A 24,537-nucleotide genomic window follows, 5' to 3' on the forward strand; every position below is an offset into this window, starting at 1 on the left:
GCATGAGTTGTTCCAACATACATCCCTGTTCAAGATAATGGCACAGAGTATTATTTAGCCAAGATGGACATCTGTTCACACTCCATGTTTTCCTACAGACTGATCAATGTTGAATGGCTTGCTGTGCACCTAGAGCCACCGGTGCACCTGGAGCCACAGGTGCACCTGGAGCCACCGGTGCACCTGGAGCCACCGGGAATCAGGATTGTAAGACCAGGAAGATCCAGGCTAGGATTACATCTGCTCCCTAAGGAGGTGGATCACCCTCACCTCATCATCATTATCATGTATACTTTATTTGATTTTAAGAATAAAATCATACAAGTCACAGCGGAAAGATGATCAACATCACAATTGCACAATAAAACATATACAAATATAAATACTAACATAAGCTTAAATAAAAACATCAAGAGCCACTTCTCTAATAACTAACTTCTCCTATTGAGTTGCTCTATGAACCCCCCTAAGAAACATTGAAATATTGTAACAAATTTCATGAGATGCTAAAAGTTGTAAATATAAAACTGTAGGCCTAGCTTGATAAAAATGCAGAGTTAAAAAAAAATGTTTTAAATGTTTGCGGAAGACATTCATAAAAGGGACATATCAATACAATGTGCGAAGTATTACATTTAGAGAAAAGATTACAAGTACATATGGGTGGACAGAGTACTTATACCAAATTCCCTTGGAGTAGAGCAACTAATGAGACAATCCAGCCTAATAAAAAGTTAAAAAATGATGCTGGTTGGTAGGCATTTCAAAAGAAAATATGCCTCTAACCCTACCAAATTTCCTCTATAATGGCTTGGCTAATGTTACAGATTACCTCTCTAATGTCATTCTTAAGTGAAAAGACTCTTTAATCATACAGCATCTTTTTTAGTAATACTTTGAGGATTAAAATATAGCTCTGGTCTCCCTAAAACTCTTAGGGCCTAATTACGAGTTTCACGCAGCTGAGCCGCTGAAAGCTGACTCCGCTGGGCTAATCCCACGCATCGGACCACCGGCCATATTACGAGTTGTAAAAGTTTAACTTGTGATATGGTCATCGGCCCTTTCGCCTTTCCCATGGCTGTGCCTTGAAAACAGGCATTGCAATGCGAACAGCCAAAACGTTCCAGCATGGCATGGACGCTGACGTCCATGGCATGATGGAACTGCAAGGAATACAGACAGGGGGCACATGTTGTGCCACCTGAAAGTATCTACATGGGAGGAGGGACATGGGGCTCCTATAGGGCCCCCTTTGTTCCTACTCTGCCAGCCTTTTCATGGTGGGGCTCCGCCATGAAAAGACCGGTGGTCTAGGAATTTGCAATATGCTGAGCAGAACTGTGGCAGTACCTGATCAGCATAATTCCTTGTGGTGCTGCTGCACCACAGTCAGTGAAACACTGTACCCTGGCGCAGCCAGTGGTCCACTGCCCCTACAACTTTAACAGTCATAATACGAGCCGGTGGGCCACCTGTGCGAGTCTGGCAGTCACAAGACCACCAGACTCATAATCAGGCCCTAAGATTTTCCCTAATATATACCAACCATGGAATATTACACATGTTGTCCAGTTTCATACAGTCTAAAATAAATAATCTGTTCAAACTTAGAGAATCCTTTAGCCAAACAGAACACCTTTACAAATGAGGGCGCAACTGAATACAATTTACAATGTAACTCAGACCTTGCTCGTTTAGCTTTGTAAACCTCCAATAGTTTTCAGTGTCTTACGTCCAGTCCGAAGGAAAAATCATTTACTTTGGCACACAGACTCATATGATTTCCTGTATTCTGTTTTGTTAGGGTTGCCAGCTGAGTCTTGAATCTATTAAGATACCTATCTATGTAAAATTATCAACCTTACTTAAAATATGTCCTTGAACAGAAAAGGCAGCACTTTTCATATTTTTCGCCCCGGGACCATCACATGTGATTTGTTAAAATTAGTACACAAATCCAGGCTACTCATAAAATTTACTAAAAGATCTAAAAGCTAATGCAGACTTCTAGGTGTGCGGGCAATTAAAACAGCATCATCAAGCATATAAAATAGCCAGGAACAATATGCCCCCGGCTCTTGGCACGTCTATGCCCGGTACAAGGAGTGCTTTCTCCAGTCAGTTAAAGTACAATACAAAAAGAAAGGAGGCCAAGATACCCCCTTTCTAAGAGCAAAGTGCTTAGTGCATTTGTTGGTGCTGCCAATACGGACTGAAGTCGTCAACCCACATTAAAGATCCCTGAGAAAGCTAACCAAAGTCACATCCACTCCCATGGATCGCAGCTCTGCCCATTGCTTATCTCTGTTAATCAAATCAAATGCACAGCTCAGGTCCATGAAGGGTCAATTTATTGAACCCTTTTTTGTTCAACCATATTTATTAATTAGGAGAAGAAGATGAAGGTTCTGCTCCAAAGTGCCCCTCCCAAAGTGAATCCCGTATTGAATATCAGAAAGTATATACCGTTTTTCAACCCACAGAGTTAATCATTTCAGTATAACCCTTCCTATGATCATTAACTCCACCTCAATTAAGGAAATGGGCCTATAACAGGAAAGGTTGTTCCTATTCCCCTTCTTGAATACAGGTATAATAAAGGAATGAATCCATGACTGTAGGAGGGAACACCTGATAGTAACATTAATATATAGGGTAAGAAGAGGGACTACTAGAGCCACATTCACACCAGGAGCCTACCCACTGGTAAAGACATAATTGAATCTCCGACCTCCTCCCATTGCAAGGTCAATTTAGCACCCTGTACCGGGGAAAAAGCGGTAGAAGATTAATAATCCCCCGGGTTGACTATCTTCCAGAACTGGGTGCTGTCTTTCGATGTACTGGCCAGGAGAAGGACTTCCCACAGCTCTTTCTTTAATTCCTTCTTATTATTTTTAAACTGCTGCTTTGTAAATTGTCCTATATTCTCCCTCTTGTCCCTGGGCTTTTTTTCAACCTATTTAGAAGAGCCTTATGTGCACTGGCACAATTACTATAGAATCAGCAACAAGGTGCCAGAGAGCCCAAACTTGCTGATTTTGAAAGGGTAGTATTAATATAAGAACCACTCTTATTGCATGGTGTTATGATACTAAGAAAGGAAGCATCACATTCAAGCAGGTCTGAAATTATGAAGGAGAAGAAGTGCAGCTCTTTGCTCATTGTTTCCTTCGGCGCGCATTGTGGCTCTAACGGCGACTGAGTGCGGAGATTCAGGCACATCGGAGATATGGGCGTCCTGCGCCATTACCGGATCAGTTTACAAGTGCGGTGAGAGTGGGGGGACCAGTAAAAAGAGGTCCGGGGACGCTAATCAGCAGGAGGGTGTTTCTGAGCTTAACCCTCAATGCGAGAGTGGTAAGCAAGGGAATAGGCAAACCACAAGGAAATCTAAGCCGGGGAAAGGGAAAGGTAGCAGGCAGCCTATTTCTGTGGTAGCAGCAAGGACTGAGGTGGAGGCTGAGGCTGACTTAGACAGGGGAGAGAAGCACAGGCTAAGCCAACCACCCCAAGGAAAATAGGGGGTAACAGTGAAAGTAGTGAAAGTCCCTAAGAGTATCAAAAGTGGGGGCTAAAAAAAGACACGAGGAGAGAAACGTAACACACATTACTCCCTCACTGTGTTCCTATTTAAGGTGCTACCACAAGTTTTGAATATTCATCGCAGCACCCCTCGTGCCAACTAGATTCAGGTGCCCTTTCTTCCACTCTGAGCAAAAACCCAATGTCGGTCCCACCCGCTGTGGTAGCAGATTCTAGTGCAAACGGAGCAGAGGCCAGAGTTCAGGTGGTAGTGCAGCCAGCGTAACTAGTCAGTCATTCTGTTATATCAGCCGATATCGGTCATTTGGAAGCGGGAACTGTGCAGCAGGGGGGGTACCCCACCCAAATTCTAGCGCTTACTCCCGAGCCACCCGTGCTGGGCGCCGTAGGACCTGCTTCCGAGGGTCCTGCTATGACGGCTATGACTGGGTAGGGAGACAGCCAAGCAGGGTCTTCTATAGAGTCCCTTCTTGCATCAATGAGGGAAGAAATAAAAAATGGCTTTCTGGTCTCAGCAGAAAATCAATCTGAGATAAGGGCTGCATGTGACGTCCTCGAGAAGAAAGTGGACCGGCTTTACGATAAAACTGAGGTACTCGAAGGGTCCGTGGAGGTGCTCAAGGCGAGTCTGGGATCAGCTGAACTAAAAACTCAAACCCTGCGAAGGGAGGGAGATGAAATTTGAGAGAAAGTGGAATCCTTAGAAAATTATTCAAGGAGGAATAACCTCCGGCTCCTGAAGGTTCCTGAAGGGAAAGAAGGGAACGACATCAAGACCTTTGTGGTGACTCTATTAAAAGAGGCCCTAAATATTGAGGAGTCTATGGATATCTTGGAGAAGGATATACAAAGGATCCATAGGGACCCGTTCCGCCTAAACCCTGGGAGGGTAAAACCAAGGAAGATACTCGTTAACTTTCTTACCTACTCACTTAAAGAACAAATACTAAATCTGGCCCTGAAGGCTAAAACTCTGAAATCCTCTGACTTCCAGTTTGAGATCCGTTCGGATCTGTCTAAGACAATGCTAGATAGGCAATGGGAATTAGGCCAGAGGATGGAGAAGTTCAGGGCATTGGGGGCCACTGTACAAATGTGATTCCCTGCTTTTTTACGGGTTATGTTCAATAATAAGATGCACAATCATAGAACTTCTCTTGAGGCTGATGAGATGCTGGAGTCCATAAAAGAGTTTTCTAAGGGGGGGGCTGGAAGCTGAAAAGGGAGATAACACGAGATGGAGAATATACCCTACACATAAGCTTGATTAAAGTCCCCCCATTATGTCTGTATGGCATTGAATTCAACCTAAAATTTAATATACCCGTATAGACCCGTATAGGAGTAACTTGAAAATAATTCAAACATAAATAAATAAATAAATTAAAAAAGGGAAAAAAGGGGAACTAGAGAGCAAGTTAAAAAAAAGAAATACTTTTTCTTCACATAACCTTATATACTCTAATAGAATTACACGATTACGCACTCATGATTTCCTAGCACTAACTACGTCGCAATTTGTACGGTAGAGGAGAGGGGGGGTTAGAGGGCGTAAAACTGGCCATATATCAGATCAGAATAAGGAGGGATGGGTTTTCCAGAGGGTGGAGGGGAGGGGAAGCCACGTGGGACGGTGGGAGTGAAAACAAAAAACTTCCTCAAATGCCAGAGCCAGCAGTTTTTCTTAAGGCCACAGAGGGGTCACTGCCAGGGTTCTAGGAACTTTGCCCAGGAAAGATTGGAGTTAGGCGGGGGTGTGGAAGTAAGATGTCGCTGATACAATACCTATCCTGGAATGTCAATGGCCTGCGCATGAGGAGTAGAAGGGAAAAAATAATTCAATACTTGAGGGACTCCCCAGCGCAGGTCATTGCCATTCAGGAAACACATCTCCTTAAAGCTGAGACCACAGCGATTCTAAAAAAACAGAAATGGATAGACACCTAAGCCTGTACAGATCACTCGGCGAATATAAGAGGCGTTCTGTTCATTTTTTAAAAACAAGTAAAGGCTCAAATCGTGGAGGTTAAGAAAGACCATAGTGGGAGATGGCTCTTTTTGAGGGTCTTGATGGGAGATTTGATGTAGTCTTTGGTAGGATACTATGGTCCTAATCAGGATTACCTCACATTTTTGGAAATCATCTATGGTCGCCTATCAAGACCCCGTCATTTGGGTAGGAGATTTTAAAGTTGTGCTAAACCCTAAGCTTGACAAATCTCCTAGCTCAAGAGCCTGTGTCCTTCGAAATCCAGACGAGCCCTGGTGGCAATTATGGCTCAGTTGGGGGTCACTGACTTTTGGAGGGAAAGGGCAGGGGATAACCTGGGAGTTTCCTTCCGGAACTTTAATTATAAGCATGTGTCAAGGATTGACTATGCTCTGTTTAGCTATAGTCTCAAGGACCGGTTGGAAGATATTACATACCTCCCTTCCCACCTCTCTGACCACTCAGCCATTCTTTTTAGCTTAAAAGCAAGCCAGCAGCCTGGACACTCTACCTGGTCTTTCGACCGGACAATCTTATTAGAGGAGGATGAAATAGTGTCCCTTCAAGTCGAGACCCAATGTTTTCTTGAATCTAATATACACTCCTCAAGCAGTTACTTTGTGTGGGATGCCCTGAAGGCCTTTTGGAGGGGCTGTATTACCAGCAGAGCCTCATACAGCAGAAGAACGTATAGGGACAGTATTAACAAAATCGAGGCTGAAATGAAAACCATTAACCAAAATCAATGCAATTACGCAGGGGGACGTGGGGATCAAGATAGGCTGACCTCACTGAAAAATCAACTAGAAACGATTTTACAAACTAGGGTTGCCAGGAGATGGGAAGCAGGTAAACTCTCCCAATTTGAGTTTGGGGAGGCAGCAGGCAAGGTCCTTGCTTGGAAGATAAAAGCTGACCAAGCAAGCAATTATATCAGAGAGATAAGGGTGGAGGGTGAAGCTGTCCCCAGGGCATTTCAGGATTTCTTTCAGAAAATCTATAAGGAAGATATTAGGGCAGACCACGAAGGGACAAAAGCCTGGCTTAATACAGTCTCTCTACCTAGACTGTCACCGGACCAAAACAGGCGGTTGGAGGCAGAAATCTCCGAAGAAGAAGTGAGTAATGCTATCAGTCACTTGAAGCGGGGGAAGGCGGCGGGCCTTGATGGTCTACCAGGGGAACTCTACCGCGCCCTCCATGAGGCTATTACCCCTTTCTTGGTAACTGTTTTTAACAGCATTCTGATAGAGGGAACGGACCCTCCAAAATCATGGAGTTATACGACGGTAGTGCTGATACCTAAACCCGGGAAAGATCTGATGGAGTGTGGGTCCTACTGCCCCATATCACTCCTCAATACATACTACAAGACTTTTACTGCCATCTAGTCTTACAGATTGGGGGGTGTCATTGGGTCTATCATACATCAAGATCAGAAAGGCTTCATAAAAGGGCGCCAACTCGCAGATCTGACGCATGATCTAGTTGGGGCCATTGATATAGCATCTACTTTCGCTCTTCCCTTGGCTACTCACACGTTGGATGCAACCAAAGCCTTCGATAGAGTTAATTTGATCTTCCTGGCAGTGGTTATGGATAAATTCAATCTAGGCGGGAGGTTTCGTCGAGTGATAGCACTTCTATACAAAGCACCAAAGGCAAGACTGTTCGTTAACAAGTCTTTGACAGCGGCTTTCAACATAACGAGGGGCACTAGGCAGGGTTGCCCGTTCTCCCTCCTACCTTTTAATCTTTACATTGAGCCCTTTGCTCAGGTTTTAAGAGAGGAAACCAACATTCCATTGTTTAGATTTGGTGGGTGGGAGAAGCGGGTAGCGCTTTATGAGGATGATATTGTTATCATGACATCTGATCCTGACCTGGCATTTCCCACAGTTATTAAGATAGCAGAGGAGTTCGGAAGAATTTCAGGGTATGAAGTGAATGCCAACAAAACTTACATCAAGGTTTGGAACATCACCACTTCACACCTTGCTGTGACCACCTCCATGTGATATCTTGGGGTTAGAATTATCCAGGAGGTTGAAAAAATTGCGGAACATAACCTAGATAGGGTCTCAAAAGAATGCCAAAAACCTGAGCTCACCACCCCTTATCCATTTTGGGGAGGACAAACCTAATAAAAATGTCTATCCTTCAAAAATATAAGTTTCTTTTTAACTCTATCCCCCAGGCATTCGACACTAAACTGTAGGACAAATGTCAGCGTGAGATAAATTCCTTTATTTGGAAGTATAAAGCCACGAGATTGGCATGGAAGAAAATAAGGCGAAGAAGGGAGAAGGGAGGGTTGGCCCTGCCTGTCTTGCAGTATTATGCATGGGCCTTTCAACTCTCATTCTCTAGAATGCTTTTAAAAACACCCACAAATACATCTAGAGGGTTAATGTTTCGAGCTATGCTATAAGGTGCCGATCTACCAGCTGACGGTTTTCTTCTTAAGTTTGGGGACCAAAAATGTTTTAAAAAGGTGAAATTAAAAAGCCTACAATCTTTGGCCAAAAGCTGGTCAATAATCCAAAACAAAATAGGGATAAGCGATTTTTTCAAATCACGCACCTATGTGGGACTCTCCGGGTATTCCACCTTGCCTGAAGGACAGTCTGGTGATGGCTTTAAGGTACGCCGGGATAGCGAGCTGGGGATACTTGTTGTTAGGGGGTTCTATGCTACCTTGGGATGATTTGTTGGAGAAAGTTGGGTCAGGCCTTTCAAGATTCAAGTACTTGCAGTTGAATAGCTGGGCCCAAGCACTATGTAGTAAGGGGGTCCCCCTGGGTAAAATTTGCAATTTGGAACATCAGCTGGTGATAAAACCGGGGGGCAGCAAGGAGATTTCTATTTGGTACTGGATGCTTCTGGAGGAGATTGATGGAAAGTTTAAACTTCCGGATGATCTATGGGGCAGAGAGATCAAGATCCAATGTGAGCAGCTATGGATCGATTAATTTCCTCTCCTGTATAAAACTGTAAAACCAGCTTGGCTGAGACGAAATCATCTCTTCACGGTACACCGCACGTATCTGTCTCCCCTAAGGTTATCCAAGTACCAGCCGGGGAAAAATGTAATAAATACAGCCTGCCAGAGGCATCTGATGTTCATAAGTTTAAGGACTGTCCGGCTATAGCTTGCTTCTGGGTGGAAGTGAAAGCCTCTTTGGACTCTATCCTCAAAATCTCCTTGAATAACTCTCCCACTAATCATTTTTGGAATCAATGACAATATTCGCGGCCACAGAAGATCTCTCCTCTTTTATGCGATCCTTTTGGCATGGAGACAAATCTGTATGTTTTGGGTTGATTCAGCTGCGCCATCTCATGCTGGTTGGCTTATGTCCCTCTAGCAAGTCTCCAGGGTGGATATTGCCAGATCATGTAGCAAACAGAAAGTAGCCTCCTGAGAACCGTTGGTACAGTGGAATTAGGATTTCCGTTTTTGTTTTTTCTCGGGTCCGATGATTATGCCTGAAATACTCCACGGACCTTCGGGTTTGGTTCCCTTCGGTAAATATTGTGGTCCAATAGGTGGTAAAACATCGGTATGGAGTCACCTAGCTAGCCCTTAAAACGCTGGTAACTTCTTCCGCCTTTAAGATACCTGTGCCTTGAAGCGAGAGATATGAGCCTCGTGTTAGGGGCTCATGCAGACAAGTAAAGGTGGTTTGGTGTTTTTTTCCACACTTGAGGGTTAAGGTAAATGAGGAAAAAAAAAAAAGATGTGACCAGCTTAGTGAGCAATGTCTCGGGGCTAATTTTGCACCATTCAGTCTGCACCCCTGATCAGTTGTCTTAACCTGAGTTTTGTGGTGATGATAGGATTAATTCTTCCCTATTTCCCAATGGAAACTGGTAACAGCTGGATTATGGTTGCTGGATACAATCTATTCCACTAAGAAAGAGTTAAGACTAGAAAATAAACATGCTGACACATAGTTGTTCTCAATATTATACCCATTACCAGTCTCTTAACAGTAGGGGCATTATTGGCTGAAAGCAGGCTCTCTAAACTCATTAGGTCCACCAAATTATATTAAAAAGACAACTTATTAATTATTTACCACTGTGGAGTATGCTTAAGATGAATTTGGTCATGATGGTCATCTTCCTCAGGACCCCTATCCTCCTATAAATAACAGTGACTACAGAGGTGTACATTAAAATCCACTAGGATCAACATAACAGTATAAAAACTTGAACAACCCAAAAAAAGGAATGCAAAAAAGTTCTTAGTGAAAACATCATGTCCTCTGACGCTCTCCCGTGTATTGAATTATATAGATTTAGACACAAAATTCTAGTGATGTTCTTAAAGGAGAGAAAGACACCAAGAATATAGGGAGAAATACCCTCAGACTCTTCATCTTTGTAAGATAATTCCAGCTTCAAAAAAAGTCACAAGTCCAACACTTGCTTTTCCACTAGACAAAGGGGAGGCCTTAATTGTGAAAAAGGCATACTCATTCAAGTAGATCCCCCCTCATGTCCCAAGTCTCCTGCAGAGATATGATATCATACAGGGCAAGGGCATTGGTCCAATCTGGTTCATCAAATTTCTCCTGCATTCCTGCTATGTTCCACGACATGACCAGAAGGGGCCTGTCAGTGGTCAAACCCTTATAAGTAACACTTGAAATGGACTCCATCCCCATTCAGTCTTGGCCATTCAGTCCACTTAGGGTTTCATATGGATTGGACAAGGTAAGATTTAAGACAGGGTTCACAACATTGCTTCTACCAGGGGCTCTGGTGGCATCGCAAACATTCCCTATCCTGCCCAACCTGCGTACCATAATTATTATGTCAAAAAGTATTGTTCTAATTTCTGGGGAAGCCCTCCCTGCCAGTCAATGAACTGCCTTTTTTTTAGCTGTTGGAAATCTTCTTGGACAGGTTGCACAACCAAGGGGACAGTGGCAAAAACCTAAACATATGATGTGTATGCCAGGGAGGGATGCAAAAAGGCAGGAGGAGTGGAACAGTTCTGAGAAACCCCTTGCTGAAGCCTTCTGAGATAGCGGAGGACCCCCCTGCACTATGCTTTGTGCATGTGAGGTGAGCATGAACCCACCCCTTAAAACTGCATCTACATTTATCCCAAATTTAGGTCTGAGTGCATCACCAGAATTATAAAAAGTATTATTGGAATATCTTCCTGCTGCTTGAGCACTCACACTTCGTTTTTTTAGTCCCCATCTCACCTTTAAGCACTGTGCAGAATGTCACAGCCGTATTTTGTACCTGGGCACCCTCCGGCCAACTGCGGTAGCTTAGGTCCCTAGACCAACTCCTTGTACTGAAGTTTTAAGGTGTAATCATTGGACTGGGGGCTTTTGCTTTTCAGTTTCTATACAGTCCCAGATCTTTGCCCATGGTGATAAAAGGGTGCCAAAGGTTATTAGAAAGGTTGCCAACACTAGCCAGATCTAATCGGGCCATCACAAAGGCAGAGTTCAGCCAATCCTCCAGCCTTGGGGGATTAGGGTCCTTCCATTTCAGACAGATTTCTCTACGAGCCAATAAAATCAAGTCTCTATCCCTTACTGCTAGGTCCTGTGATGAAAGGAGATCATCCGCAAAGAAAACTAGGGTCTTGTTAACTGTAATGTTGGTGCCAAAGGTCCTGCAGAAATAGCCTCCAACCCCTTCCCAGAATGTTTCCAGCTTAGCACAACCAAAAAAAAACATGAATATCATTAGCTTTAGGGGGCTTGCATCTGTAACATTTTGGCTCTGGGATCGAGCAAATTTTGCTATTTTCTCTGGCGTGTAGTAAATACGGTTAGTTACAAAGAAATGTTTTTTTTTTAAGCTTGCGGATTTGGTGTATTTATATAAGAGTATTAAGGAAGGTTCTAATAGTTCCTCTATTATTGGTTCAAAAGGGGATTGTCTCCACACCAAAGTCTGAGATGGAACAGCGTTGTCATCCGCTTCAACCAATTTCTTGAACCAGATCGATACCTCTCCCTTAATGCGATTCTCTGACAAAAAAAGGAGCTCAGTTTTCCAGTCTCCCATTATACCCCGATTCTCTGACAAGAACTAATATTTTAGCTGTAAAAACTTAAATTTAGAAAGCCCAGAGCCTATCCTAGCTTCCAGTACTTCCCACGAATGTACCCCATTGGTGTCCCCCAGATCCGACCAGATAGAGATTCCTGCTTCCCTGATGGGCAGCCAACCCATCTTTAAGACAAAGCGGAGTCCCTGGGGAATCCCTGATGGGGGCGTGGTCCGAATAGTAGCCTATACTGCACTTTGTCCTTACTTTACACCAAGTTTCTAATGCGTTCTTCAAGATCTTCAAGCGCACTTTTTTGAAGAATTTTGGTGCCCCAAATTTGTAGAGAAACCCTTCTGTTTTGTCCCCTTCAGTGTTACACTTCTGTTGACTGAGAAGGGTCTCCCAGGAAGAAGTTGTAGGTTTCGATAAAAGCATCCTAATTGCTTTAAATTGAAATGCCACCAGGTACCAACTTATATCTGGGAGGGCCAACTTCATTTAAGCAGCCGGCACCTCAATTTTTTCCAAGATAGTCTCACTCCCTTGTCTCCCTAGATAAAGCTCCCAATCTTACCCTGTATTTTAGAAATATCATGCTGAGGGAATTTCAAAGGGACAGCATTAAAGATGTAAGTCAATTTGGGTAGGACTGCCATTTTGGACAAATTCACTTTACCAAAAATGGTCAGTGGGAGATTTTTCCACCGTGCAAATAGACGATCCAATTGATTAATTACCCTTTTCAAATTTAGGGGAGCAATTCTGTCCAAATCGCTTATTATTGTGACACCTAGGTATTTAAACTCTTTGTTGGTATGCCCCGTCCAGTGTGTTATATTCCAGGACATTACCTCTGTTTTAGAGGAGTTAGCTAGGTATCCAGAAACTGACCCAAATTCCCCTAAAAGAGCCTTCACATTTGGCATTGTAGCCACTGGATCGCTGGTATAAAGAATGATATCAACCGCGTATAATGATATCTTAGATTCATACTGTTGAGATCTAAAGGGCAGAATTTGATCATCTAGCTTTATAGCCTGGACTCGCGGCTCTATATATAAGTCAAACAAAAGGGGGGAGATGGGACAACCCTGCCACGTTCCCCTTTGGACCTCAAAGCCAGAAGTGAGCGTCCCATTCATAAAAATATTTGTGGTCGCTCCCTGATAGCATTGTCTAAGTGTATTAACAAATACAGGTCCTAAACCCATGACCTCCAAGGCTTCCCAAAGGTAAGACCAACACACCCTGTCAAACGCCTTGGCGGCGTCTAAGGCAATTACCGCCAAGGGGTTGGATCTTGCTAAGGCCAAATCGATATTACCAATAAGGAGCTGTGTCTGTTCCTCAATAAAACGGCCACTAATGAAACCTTTTTGATCGGGGCTGACCAGCCCCGGGGCCAGTTTTGCCAATCTTCCTGCCAAAATGCCCATAAAGACTTTATAATTGGAATTTAGCAGAGAGATGGGTCGATAGGAATCAGCCCTCAGAGGATCCTTACCAGGCTTAAGTATTAAAACAATAGTAGCTTCCCACCAGGAGCTTGGTATGACTCCCGAAGGGCTATGGATCAATTGAAACAAGGAGCCCAATGTTGGTGCTATCTCATTCTCCAAAAGTTTATATATTTAATTTGGGAGGGCGTCGAAACCTGACGTTTTTTTTATTTTTTAACGATTTTATTTGCGTCTTAATTTCCTCCAACGAGATCGGGGAGTCCATAAGGTCTCCACTCTCCTGCGTTTGAGATGGCAACAATTTTGAACTCAACCAAGCCCAAATTTGATTTTTTGAAGGTTTCAAATCCTCTTTGTAAAGATCTGTAAAGAGAGAGAGAAGACAATTCTTTATATCTTCTATATCTTTCGATTTATCTCCCCTTTCATTGATGACTAACTCCCTTATGTCGTTTTTGGAGCGCTCTGTTCTGGCCTTCCAGGCTAGCAAGGCACCAGCCTTTTCCCTATATTCAAAGTTTTCCATGTTTTTAACTAGCCATTGAGCCCTACATTTTACGTCAAGTTTACCTCTATATTCTGATCTAGCTTTTGTAAGGTCGTCCTGTACTTTTTTGACTCTTTCGGGTGGACCGCTCCCTGACTGGAGAAGATCTGCTTCTAACATCTTAATTCTGTCTTCCCTTAATTTTAACTCACTTTTATTTTTGGAGGATATAATGCCATGCAACCTGCCTTTAAGACTGCCCTTAAAAGTGTCCCATACAACCCCTATTGCTGCTGAACCGATATTAAACTAAAAAAACTCCAAAGAGGAGACCTTGATGGCTGAAATTATTTCAGAATCCGATAACATTCTCCTGTTCAGAGTCTATCTCGACTCAACTGCCTTCATTGATCTTTTATATGAAAATAGCCATGGTTCCGGGCAAGAAATTTCTACTCATAAGTATGTAATCGATCCTAGAAAAGTGATGATGTCTTTTGCTAGAAAATATGAAGCCAGCTGCCTCTCCCTTCAACTCTCTCCAGAGGTCTACCACCCCATATCGTGGATCAGATTTTTCATTCCGCGCCACAGATGGGGTGCCCCTATGTAATGGCAATGATTTGACCTATCCTTGTTCGGGTCAAGGAGGACATTAAAATCCCCCCCTATGATTATATGGAGATTTTCCATCATTAACTTAGAATACAGTTTTGAAATATGTGTTGAGTCATCCACATTGGGTCCATAGAAGGACACACAAATGACTTTCATTCTTTCCAGAGCTAAACGTGCGATGACCCACCTCCCAGTTTGGTCTGTCTGAAAAGATTTTATTGAAGAAGCTGACCCCCGTTTTATTAAAATTGCGACACCACAGGTATTTGTTATTTGACCAGACACACAAAAACTCTCAACTCCCAAAACGTTTTTAAACCGTTTCCCAGCCTCACCTGCGGTCAAATGTATCTCTTGGAGAATACATATCTGTGCATCAGAAAGTTCTAAATATTTCATAACCATTCGTTGTCTTCTGGGGCACCTCATTCCATTAATGTTCCAGGAGACAAAACTTCTCTTCCTACCTTGAGTCTCTACTCCCGCCATGTCTTCTGAGATCTTTGCAAAAAAGCCAACAGCCCGAAAACCAAAATTCTAGCGTGAGATGAGTATTTTTTCATTTGTTTCACTCTGCTACCCCCATGTGCCCCACTCCCCGAACCCTCTCATCCACATGTGCCCCCATACTCCCTTGAGAAACCCTGCCTTCCAAATAGGCGAGCCTATTTAGTCCCCACTCACCTCTACCTCAAAATAAACTTCAAAAGAAAAAAGAAATGAATAGACGAACTTTGCTGCCGCTATACGAGAGGAATCCTGATTACTGACTTTCCTTAATATTCTTATGGGCTCATTATGACACGCTACCACTATCAGTTCCCAGACTTCCCAGTTCTACTTTCTTGTATATCTGTTATGAAGTTTTCGACCTCTTCAATGGTGCAAAACTGGTGTATTTTTGTGTTAAACATTCCTCAGATTTGGGCTGGGAACTTCAATTGGGCCTTAACCCCTAGACCTTTTAATTCCTCAAGTCTGCTCCCAAGCTCCCATTGCCTCGTAGATGTAGCGTGAGATACATCAGATCTTATCTGGAAAGTGATCGGTTCTTGCCCGTTAAGGAGAAAAAGATGGAATCCGCCTTAATACCCTCAGACAATATTTGTTCTTTAACTGCGTATGAGAGAAAGAAAGTTAACCAGGATCTACTGGGGTTTAAGTTGACCTTGTCTCCTTTTGAATGGGTCCCTATGGACCCTTTGGATCTCTTGGGAAAGATTAATTATGGATGAGTCTTTTAATACAGTTCCCTGTAACAATGAGATGATAAACCCCTTCAAGTCTGTCCCTTCGATAGTCTCTGGAAAATTTAAGAATCTCAGGTTGTTCTTCCTGGAGTGATTTTCCAATCTTTCCAACTCCTCCTGAAGAGTTTTATTCTGAGGTGTGAATTTTGCCATTCCCAATGTAGCGGAGCTTAGTGCTTTCTTAATGACAGGGATTTCCGCCTCAATTTTTTCTGTTCTCGCTACGACCTCCTCCAACTTCTGAGCCAACACCTCACAAGATGATTTAATAGCTGTTTGGTTGGCCTCCGAGACAGAAAATTTGCTTGAAAGCTCAGCTTGATTTGTCTCTGAAATCTTAAAACCTGATGTCATTTCCTTCTTCATGGCCATCAGAAAATCAGATAGGGAGTAAGGTACCCTTATGTTGTCCGCTAAGGCTCCAAAGTTTTCCAGGCCAAGTTCTACTTTCTCACGCTCACGGTCTGACTCAAGCTCAGCTCCGGTTCAAATTCGAAATCAATGGTGCCGTTGGCACCTGTTATACCTTGATTTAAACCCCCCACAAATTTTCTTGTACATCCAGAGGAACCGGGGGGAGTGCACACTCATCCTGAACCTCCAGCGCCTTAAATCTATTAGACAGAAGTACCTCGGAGTGTGGCTGTGTTTCAGGGTCCGCCGACAGTAAATCTATCTGGATCATAGTATTGGTTTGCTTAGTCTCCCTCTGTTTACAATTCTGAAAAGGGGTCAAAAGGGGTGTTGAGTCCTTATCAAGATGTGAAGTTTTAAGTTTGGCCTTAATATTTTTAATTTTACCAGCCCCCTTTTCTTTTTCCTTCTCTTTTTGGGTGTTTGTTTCGGGTACCTTTCTTGGGCTTACTGCGGAGGACATTATTTTTTTGGTATGTTTTGAGTGAAGGTGTTATTCTAGTTTTTACAACAGCCACCTTCTTCCCCTTACTCTTCCCTCTGTTCTTCGGGACTTCCCCTGACCTTTTTCCCCTTCTTTTATAGCATTTTGGCTCTTCCGTTGATCCCTTCTATTGATTTCAATAATGGGGGGAGATTTCCTTGGGGTCACTATGGGAAGAGTAAGGTCTAGGTTGGGGGCTAATAACGAGCATGTGTTCTGAGCTTATACTGCCCTTTTTTTAAGGGAATACACCTCTGCCCTCCACTGCTGACACTGGTTCCTCACTACTCCCTTTTTTTTTCCTCCATAAACTGCAAGGTACTGCCAAGAAAAAACTGCGCTACGCAAGACCCATACAATGAGAAAACTGTCCCCTCTAAGACCCCTCTTGAAAGGAAACAGAGAGTTACACCTAGCTGGCTAATCGTCTTCAGATCCAGTCGCTCTTTTGCTGTCAAACTCGCTCTCTGATCCAGGGGAAAAAACTCCAGTCTAAGCGGCAGCGCTTATGGCGACCTTACCCCTGTCGATATGGTGCTCCTGACTGTGTTTTTACGAGTCCCGGACCAAAAGCAGAAGCAGGCAACATCTTGACGTTTCCAGAGCCGAACTGCCTCCTCCCACCTCCAGTCACTCACCGCGTCACCCGGTGAGCTGGCCGTGCCTGCCGAGCCAGCCGACTCTGCAGGAACCGCCGCACTTACAGCTGCCTCAACCGAGCCCCACAACATCGAAAGAAAAGACTTCTTGCAGACGTGAAAGTTACCGGAACAGGATTCTGCAAAAAATCAGCCCGACATTGAACCGCCGTCCATTATACAGCACTGGGAGGTGAGCGTGACCTCTGCCGTTTAGCTGGCGGCCGTCATGTTTCTCCCCTCTCCGCACTCACACTTTCTGACCTTGAGGCAGGTTCAATCATAAGAGGTGGACACTGACTCACTCAAGAAGATGTCTCTGGATTGGGCTTAATCACATGGGTGTTGATAAATGAAGGATTCAGGGTGTGTGAGGTACTCAAAGTGATTTCAATCTGCTCTCTAAGGGGCCCTATAGAGTCTACCAAGGAGCCCACACTTTTTTTTCCAGTGTGTCTAATCTAAGTGTAAAGTTTTTAAGGTCCGCCACAACTTTAGTGATCATTGTTCTAGGTACATTCTGTATAGTACCAGGCCCGGTTCTAGAGGGTGGGCCGGGTGAGCCAGGCCACCCAAACATGAGCCTGGCCTACCCAAACACGAATCTTGGCCTTTGCAGCGGCGTCAAGAAGGCAACAGAAAATGTGCACTATAATTTAAAACGTTGCTCTGAACGTAATTTATCATCTCCTTCTAGGAGTTGCATGATTGGGCCTTGGCGCTCTCTCAGGCACCCCCAATCACGCATCTCCTTTGGATAGGTGAGTTGTGTCCCCGCCCACTTGTGGTAGAATGGGGACATGGGGAAGGGGACAAATCCCTTCTTTGGCACCAGGTGACCTTAGCGTGCTGCATGGATATTTCCTTCTTTTCAGCGCTGGAGAAAAGGAGTTTGTTTATCCTGATTCACCTTTCCTGACCTCCTTCAGCTGCTTATCAGATCGGGCTGTGAGACAGATTTCCAACCCAAAAACCTGCAAAGGCCCAACAAGATACATACTTCATTTATGCTCCGAGAATGTGTGGCTATTTTCATATTTTTAAAATCTGTGAGGGCCCAGCAAGACACATACTTTGTGTATGCCGTGTATATTTCACTTAAATTACTTGTATCATTTTCATGACTGGCTCTGCCACAAATGCAAGACAACAGTACAAATGTCCAGATAACTCTGGTGATTAAGATAGAAATCTTTTGTCTGTTTGTAGTTTTGGGATGCAGATAAACTGTAGTTTATGAGGATAGATCAGTGGGTTACTGCCTTTGTCACAGAGATCCTTTTGTTACTTGCAGTTCAGAAGTTACAGATCTAACATAGGACAGTGACATATGAACTGTATTCTAAGAGATGCATACAAACCTGAATGATATAATTAGAACGTTTTTTGTGTATTGCGATATAGTTAGAATGTCCCCACTCTTTCATTATTCTAATGTTGCTATAAGAGTTCGTTTTGGCAGATGTACATTTTTTATCAGTAAAGATAAACACTAACCACTGGGGTATGCTTTAAATCCTGAGTTTGTGCTTCTCCAGACCTATCCCTTTTAAAACATACTGCCCACCTGTATGGCTGACATGTGAATCCTACACCTGGTAATCCTCATTGGCTTATGTGACATTCCCTATAGGCTTATTTACATATTTGTATGATTCATTGTCTCTGCATAATGTGTGAATTATATAAAGTACTGTGAAACCCTACACTACGAGTAGCGATATACCACAAATGAAAAGCATGCGAGAGTGGCTACGGAGAGATGATGGGCACTGTTGTAGGGTGGCAATAAGGGCATCCGAGGAGGAAGTGATTATGGGAAGAGTCTATGTAGAGATGAGGGCACTGTTGGAGGGTAGCAGTGAGCTAATCAGAGGAGGAGGTCATGGAGGGCCACGCAGAGATGAGGAGCACTTTTGGAGGGTGGTAGTGAGGGAGTCTGAGGAGGAAATCATGAGGGGGAGAGGCTACAGAGAGATGAGGGGCACTGTTGGAGGGTGGTAATGAGGACATCCGGGAAGGAGGTCAATAGGGGAGAGTCTAGGGAGAGATGAGGGGCACTGGTAGAGGGTGGTAGTGTGAGAGTCTGAGGAGGAGGTCATGAGGGAGAAAGGCTACGGAGAGATGACGGGAACTGTTGGAGGGTGGTAGTAAAGAGAAGGAGGTCAATGGGGGGCACCAAAAAAGACTTCCACACCAGCGCTAAAACCAATTCTGTCATGGCCTTTCTGTTTTTGTTTATTAAATTAGCAGTTGGGTCATTAGGGCCACTGTGGAACATATTTTAAAGTGTGTGCTAATTATATTTACTGGTATATTTATTGTTTTAAGTTTAATTTTTTACCAGGAATAATGAAAAAGGATCTGGATGGGGCTGGGGGCCAAGGTCAGCTGTGAGATAAGGTGCACAAGAGATGGATGGTAGAAAATGGATAATCAGGGCTGGAAGGGAGTGTGTCACAGAGTCCGGGGTTAGGTGGCGTTAGTAATGAAGAGAGATTCTCTCTGAAGGCTGGCAACCAGGGAGGCTGAGTAGTGTTACTTGCCTGATACTCCCACCTCAGAAACCTCCTTTTCACATCAAAGGGACCTTACACGGGATGCATTTTAAAAAAGAAAAATGAAATGTCTGTTTCATTTTTGTTAAGAGCAGGCAGCAGTCCTTGGGACCACTGCTTGCTCTTAAAAAATATTTTCACATCCTTTCACAAAGGGGAAGGGCTCCCCTGGTGACCCCTTCCTCTTTCAAGTGGATTACTACTTATTTGGAGTAGGAGGTAAACTGCAATAGTTTTGTGACTTTAATTGTGGTCGCAAAACAATGATGCATACAAATGCGGATCGCTATTGGAAGGGACGACCCTTGTAAATACCGTCTTGCACAATAGCATTTGTACATGCGAGCAGGGCAGGGCCACATAGGCCCCTGGCTGGGTGGCATACTGACCAATCACAGCGCTGCTTAGAGCATTGTGATTGGCTTAGAGGAGGAAGCCTGGCTGCCTGCTTCCTGTTTTTTTTAATGAATATTATTAAATTGAACCCCTCCCCACCAGACCTCTGCGTGCAACCTCCCGCCAACCCACTATTCCTCTACCCCCACTCCCTCCCGCGAGTCGCGACTGCCTCAGTGGCCCACCCGAATGCACTCTTGGCCCACCCAAATAAAAATTCCTGGAGCCGGGCCTGTATAGTACACTCATTTACAGCAGCCTGATGCCCCACTGGTAATTTTACTTTTAGCTCTCAGGCTCCCACTGATAGGCAAATCTTCCTTGTTACAAGCCAAACAGTTCCTGAGATGAAACAACGGCCCCAACTGCAGCCAGTGTGTCCAAGCTCTGCTTAGAGCAAATTCAATGTTCTTAAACAGACAAAGTTTCATCAGCAAGGGCTCCCACAGCATCCTTCAGAAAACATAAAATCGAACTGCGGGTCCTAGGTTGTTTATCAAGAGAGTTTTTGGCCTCTGCTTTCCTTTTCTCTATGGTGAAAATATAGGAGTCACCTATTAAGCTATGTTATCTGTAGGAAAGAATAAAAAATAACCTGTACCAGCAGAGAAAGGACTAGAAAGCAGTGAAAGAATACCAACAGTAACTTAGTCGAGCTTTTTATAGAAGGATCATCTGTAAGATAAAACAAAAACCAAGAGGGGTGGCCCAGCTCAACCTCTTCCGGGATGTGCTGGGTGAAAACAGGCTGCCCTTGGCATAGCGTTTGCCCAGGCATGACCCGTGATCATCCAACCTACTGTAATACTTCTTATTACTGTTGGCCCCTCTAGGGTATCATGATCTGATCACTGAGGTAAGGTTTGAATTTTGGTTGCTATCATTCTTTGACTCTATATTGTGACCACCGTTCAAAATCTTTGTTGTGCTTCTGAACCAGTCACAGTAAACTTGATAAAAACTTGCAATACAAGAAAAGAAAAATGTCTATGGATGCATTTCTCTGCCAGGACATGTAAAATGAAATTATGCATGGTCTACATTTAAATAGCATGCAACGCCCTGTGAGCCTTTAGGGCCTACCTTAAGTGTGACTTATAAGTATTAAATTAAAAGGTTTAGGTAGGTAATTTTGTTTTCTTTCCCAGGTCAAAATGGCAGTTCTAATCTGCACTACAGGCAGCAGTAGAAGGTCTGAGACATGTTTTGTTTAACAGGGCTACTTTAGAGGGTGGCACAATAAGTGCTGCAGCCCACTAGAAGCACGGAACTTACAGGCCCTGGGTACACGTAGTACCATTTACTAGGGACTTATAAGTACATTAAATGTGCCTATTGGATTTATACCAGTACTACCATGTTTGGAAGAAAGAGCTAAGCACTTCACCAATTTTTAGCAAAATTAAACTGCACAGAGTTGTAATACTAACAAAAACGAGTTCAGTAAAAAGAGGTTAGTGATGGCAACATGTCTAGGGGAATATATGCCAAGCGTGCTCTAACTGCTAGCAAAAAATTATTGGATATTTTTGCACTGTCACTGACCCCAAAGTCAGTGAAAATCTGCAATACTACATGTGATTAGTATTAGCTTAATCCACAGTGTACATTTCCTTTTTCAGCAATAAAGTAAAAATAAAATTCTCCCAAATAGATGCCAGAGTATATATGTTTGTCGCACTGGTTGTTCCAAAACTGTTCTCAAACTGAATGTCTAAAACATTTGTACCTAAACAGACAAAAATATACATTTATGTACCTTTTTTTAGATCATGCCTATTGCGGCAGCGCGCATGCGTTGCTCGCTTTGGGAGGCATGCAGTATTCAGTATGGAGTGGAAGCTCTGTGGAAGCTCCGTCGACTTTTCGCCCAACTTTTTCATTGGGTTAGGTTCCTAAAGGCTGCCTTCTGATTGGTTTTAGGCTTGTTAGTCCCTCCTAATGATGGTCATTTTGTCATTTGTATCCTTCCATGGCTCCTGGCCTCTTTACTTTGGTTGTTGCACAGTTTGTTTTTTTAGACTGTGAGCACTTATTCTTCCCGTGGCCCCACCCCGCAGTCCGTGCCTCCCTCCCTTTGCTTGTGCCTTCTCGCCCGCCCACACTTCCGTTTGCAATGCAATAGGTCTCGCGTAAATGCGAGTCCTATTGCATTGCAAATGCTTTTTGGTTCTTGTGGAGGAGTTATTGATTTTTTGTCCCTTGCTGCTAAAGCTCACTCTTCCCTGTGCTCCCAGTTTTGCACCGCAGATGTACTGGAGGATTTCACCAGGGTGCGCTGGGCTTACACAGATGCCCACAAAAGCTGCATAGTATCTGCAAGCCTTTTCTTTTTTCCAAGTCACCATTCATAGGGTTTCCGTCAAGGCAGTTCTCGGGAAAAGGCTCTCCCTGGGGCAGGAAGGAAGGAAAGCACAGTGTGCGTGAAGGAGCAGCGGCCCTGGAGGTGTCCTGGCAGCCCAGCCTGAGAGGAGGCAGTGGGGAGGAGGTCGTCTGGCACGGCGGCCTCCTGCTCGCAGAGCACTAGCACTGGGAAGTTGTTACCCAGACTGACACACAACCAAAATCCCTCGGGCAGAGTCTGGATAATATAGAGGATGCAGTCAGTTTACAGGAACTGCGGAAGACCCCGGGCTATCTAAGCCAAGGCTTGATAGCCAAAAAGAAATAACTGGTCAGGAGAATACCTGCCCGACGGACCGTAGGAAACTCCTTGCACAGCCTTGGATGGAGCTGCTGTCACGTCAGATCTCCCCACACTAGACTCAGGCTTAGAGGGATACCGTCTCTCAGCCCAGCAAATCTCGCAGCACGACAAGGTAGTCTAAGCATCAGAGGGTTTTTTGCTTCCAACCTCCCATGAGTTCCTGCCCCTGCCCCTCATCAATCTAGACTCTGCCTCAGAGGGAGACCCGGACTCCCGATTCCTCACAGCACCCCAGACTGAGAGGGAGCCCCTGCCCCAGCCCTGCACATCTCTCAGTAAACCTTGGGACTCAGCCTCATAAGAGACCCCTATCTACTCCCTGCACACACCACAGCTCTCCAGTTCAGCCTTAGAGGAAGCCTCTGCCCCAGACCTGCCCACCTCACAGCAAGCATTCCCTGCCCTGCAGCATTCAGTCCGCACACCTAATAGTACCCATCCTGCAGCCCACACATATCACAGTATCCCAGCCCAGCACTGTTCATAGTTTCCTCGCCTCACCTTCGGAGGTAGTCGCTGCCTTGGGACTTGCACTTACTCCTCAGTGTCCCGGCTAAGCCTATGTCCTGCACACCTCACCGCAACCCCTCTGCTGAGAATGCTTGCCTGGATCACCCTGTCCCTGGCAGGCTTGACTCTATGTGGGAAGCTCTCCTCCTGCCATGGACTTGATTTCAACTACTCGTTCGATGTCGCAGATGAGGAGAAGGCAGAAAAGATAGACTACAAAGACCCCTTCAAAGCGGGTAAGTGACTGCGCACTCACGCCCCGAACCTGTCCGCATTGCGGTACCAAACACTGACTCATCTGCCCCACGCATGTGCACATATGAAAGTAGTTTAAGTTTCTGTGATTGGCATCGCAAGCATTCCCTATCCTGCCCAACCTGCGTACCAAAATTATTTTGTCAAAAAGTATTGTTCTAATTTCTGGGGAAGCCCTCCCTGCCAGTCAATGAACTGCCTTTTTTTTTAGCTGTTGGAAATCTTCTTGGACGGGTTGCACAACCAAGGGGACAGTGGCAAAAACCTGAACATATGATGTGCATGCCAGGGAGGGATGCAAAAAGGCAGGAGGAGTGGAACAGTTCTGAGAAACCCCTTGCTGAAGCCATCTGAGATAGCGGAGGACCCCCCTGCACTATGCTTTGTGCATGTGAGGTGAGCATGAACCCACCCCTTAAAACTGCATCTACATTTATCCTAAATTTAGGTCTGAGTGCATCACCAGAATTATAAAAAGTCTTATTGGAATATCTTCCTGCTGCTTGAGCACTCACACTTCGTTTTTTTAGTCCTCATCTCACCTTTAGGCACTGTGCAGAATGTCACAGCCGTATTTTGTACCTGGGCACCCTCCGGCTAACTGCGGTAGCTTAGGTCCCTAGACCAACTCCTTGTACTGAAGTTTTAAGGTGTAATCATTGGACTGGGGGCTTTTGCTTTTCAGTTTCTATACAGTCCCAGATCTTTGCCCATGGTGATAAAAGGGTGCCAAAGGTTATTAGAAAGGTTGCCAACACTAGCCAGATCTAATCGGGCCATCACAAAGGCAGAGTTCAGCCAATCCTCCAGCCTTGGGGGATTAGGGTCCTTCCATTTCAGGCAGATTTCTCCAGGAGCCAATAAAATCAAGCACAGTAAGAGGCCTCTATCCCTTACTGCTAGGTCCTGTGATGAAAGGAGATCATCCGCAAAGAAACCTAAGGTCTTGTTAACTGTAATGTTGGTGCCAAAGGTCCTGCAGAAATAGCCTCCAACCCCTTCCCAGAATGTTTCCAGCTTAGCACAACCAAAAAAACATGAATATCATTAGCTTTAGGGGCCTTGCATCTGTAACATTTTGGCTCTGGGATCGGAGCAAATTTTGCTATTTTCTCTGGCGTGTAGTAAATACGGTTAGTTACAAAGAAATGTTTTTTTCTTTAAGCTTGCGGATTTGGTGTATTTATATAAGA

Source organism: Lissotriton vulgaris, chromosome 5 (genome assembly GCF_964263255.1).
Source record: "Lissotriton vulgaris chromosome 5, aLisVul1.2, whole genome shotgun sequence".
Lineage (NCBI taxonomy): Eukaryota > Metazoa > Chordata > Amphibia > Caudata > Salamandridae > Lissotriton > Lissotriton vulgaris.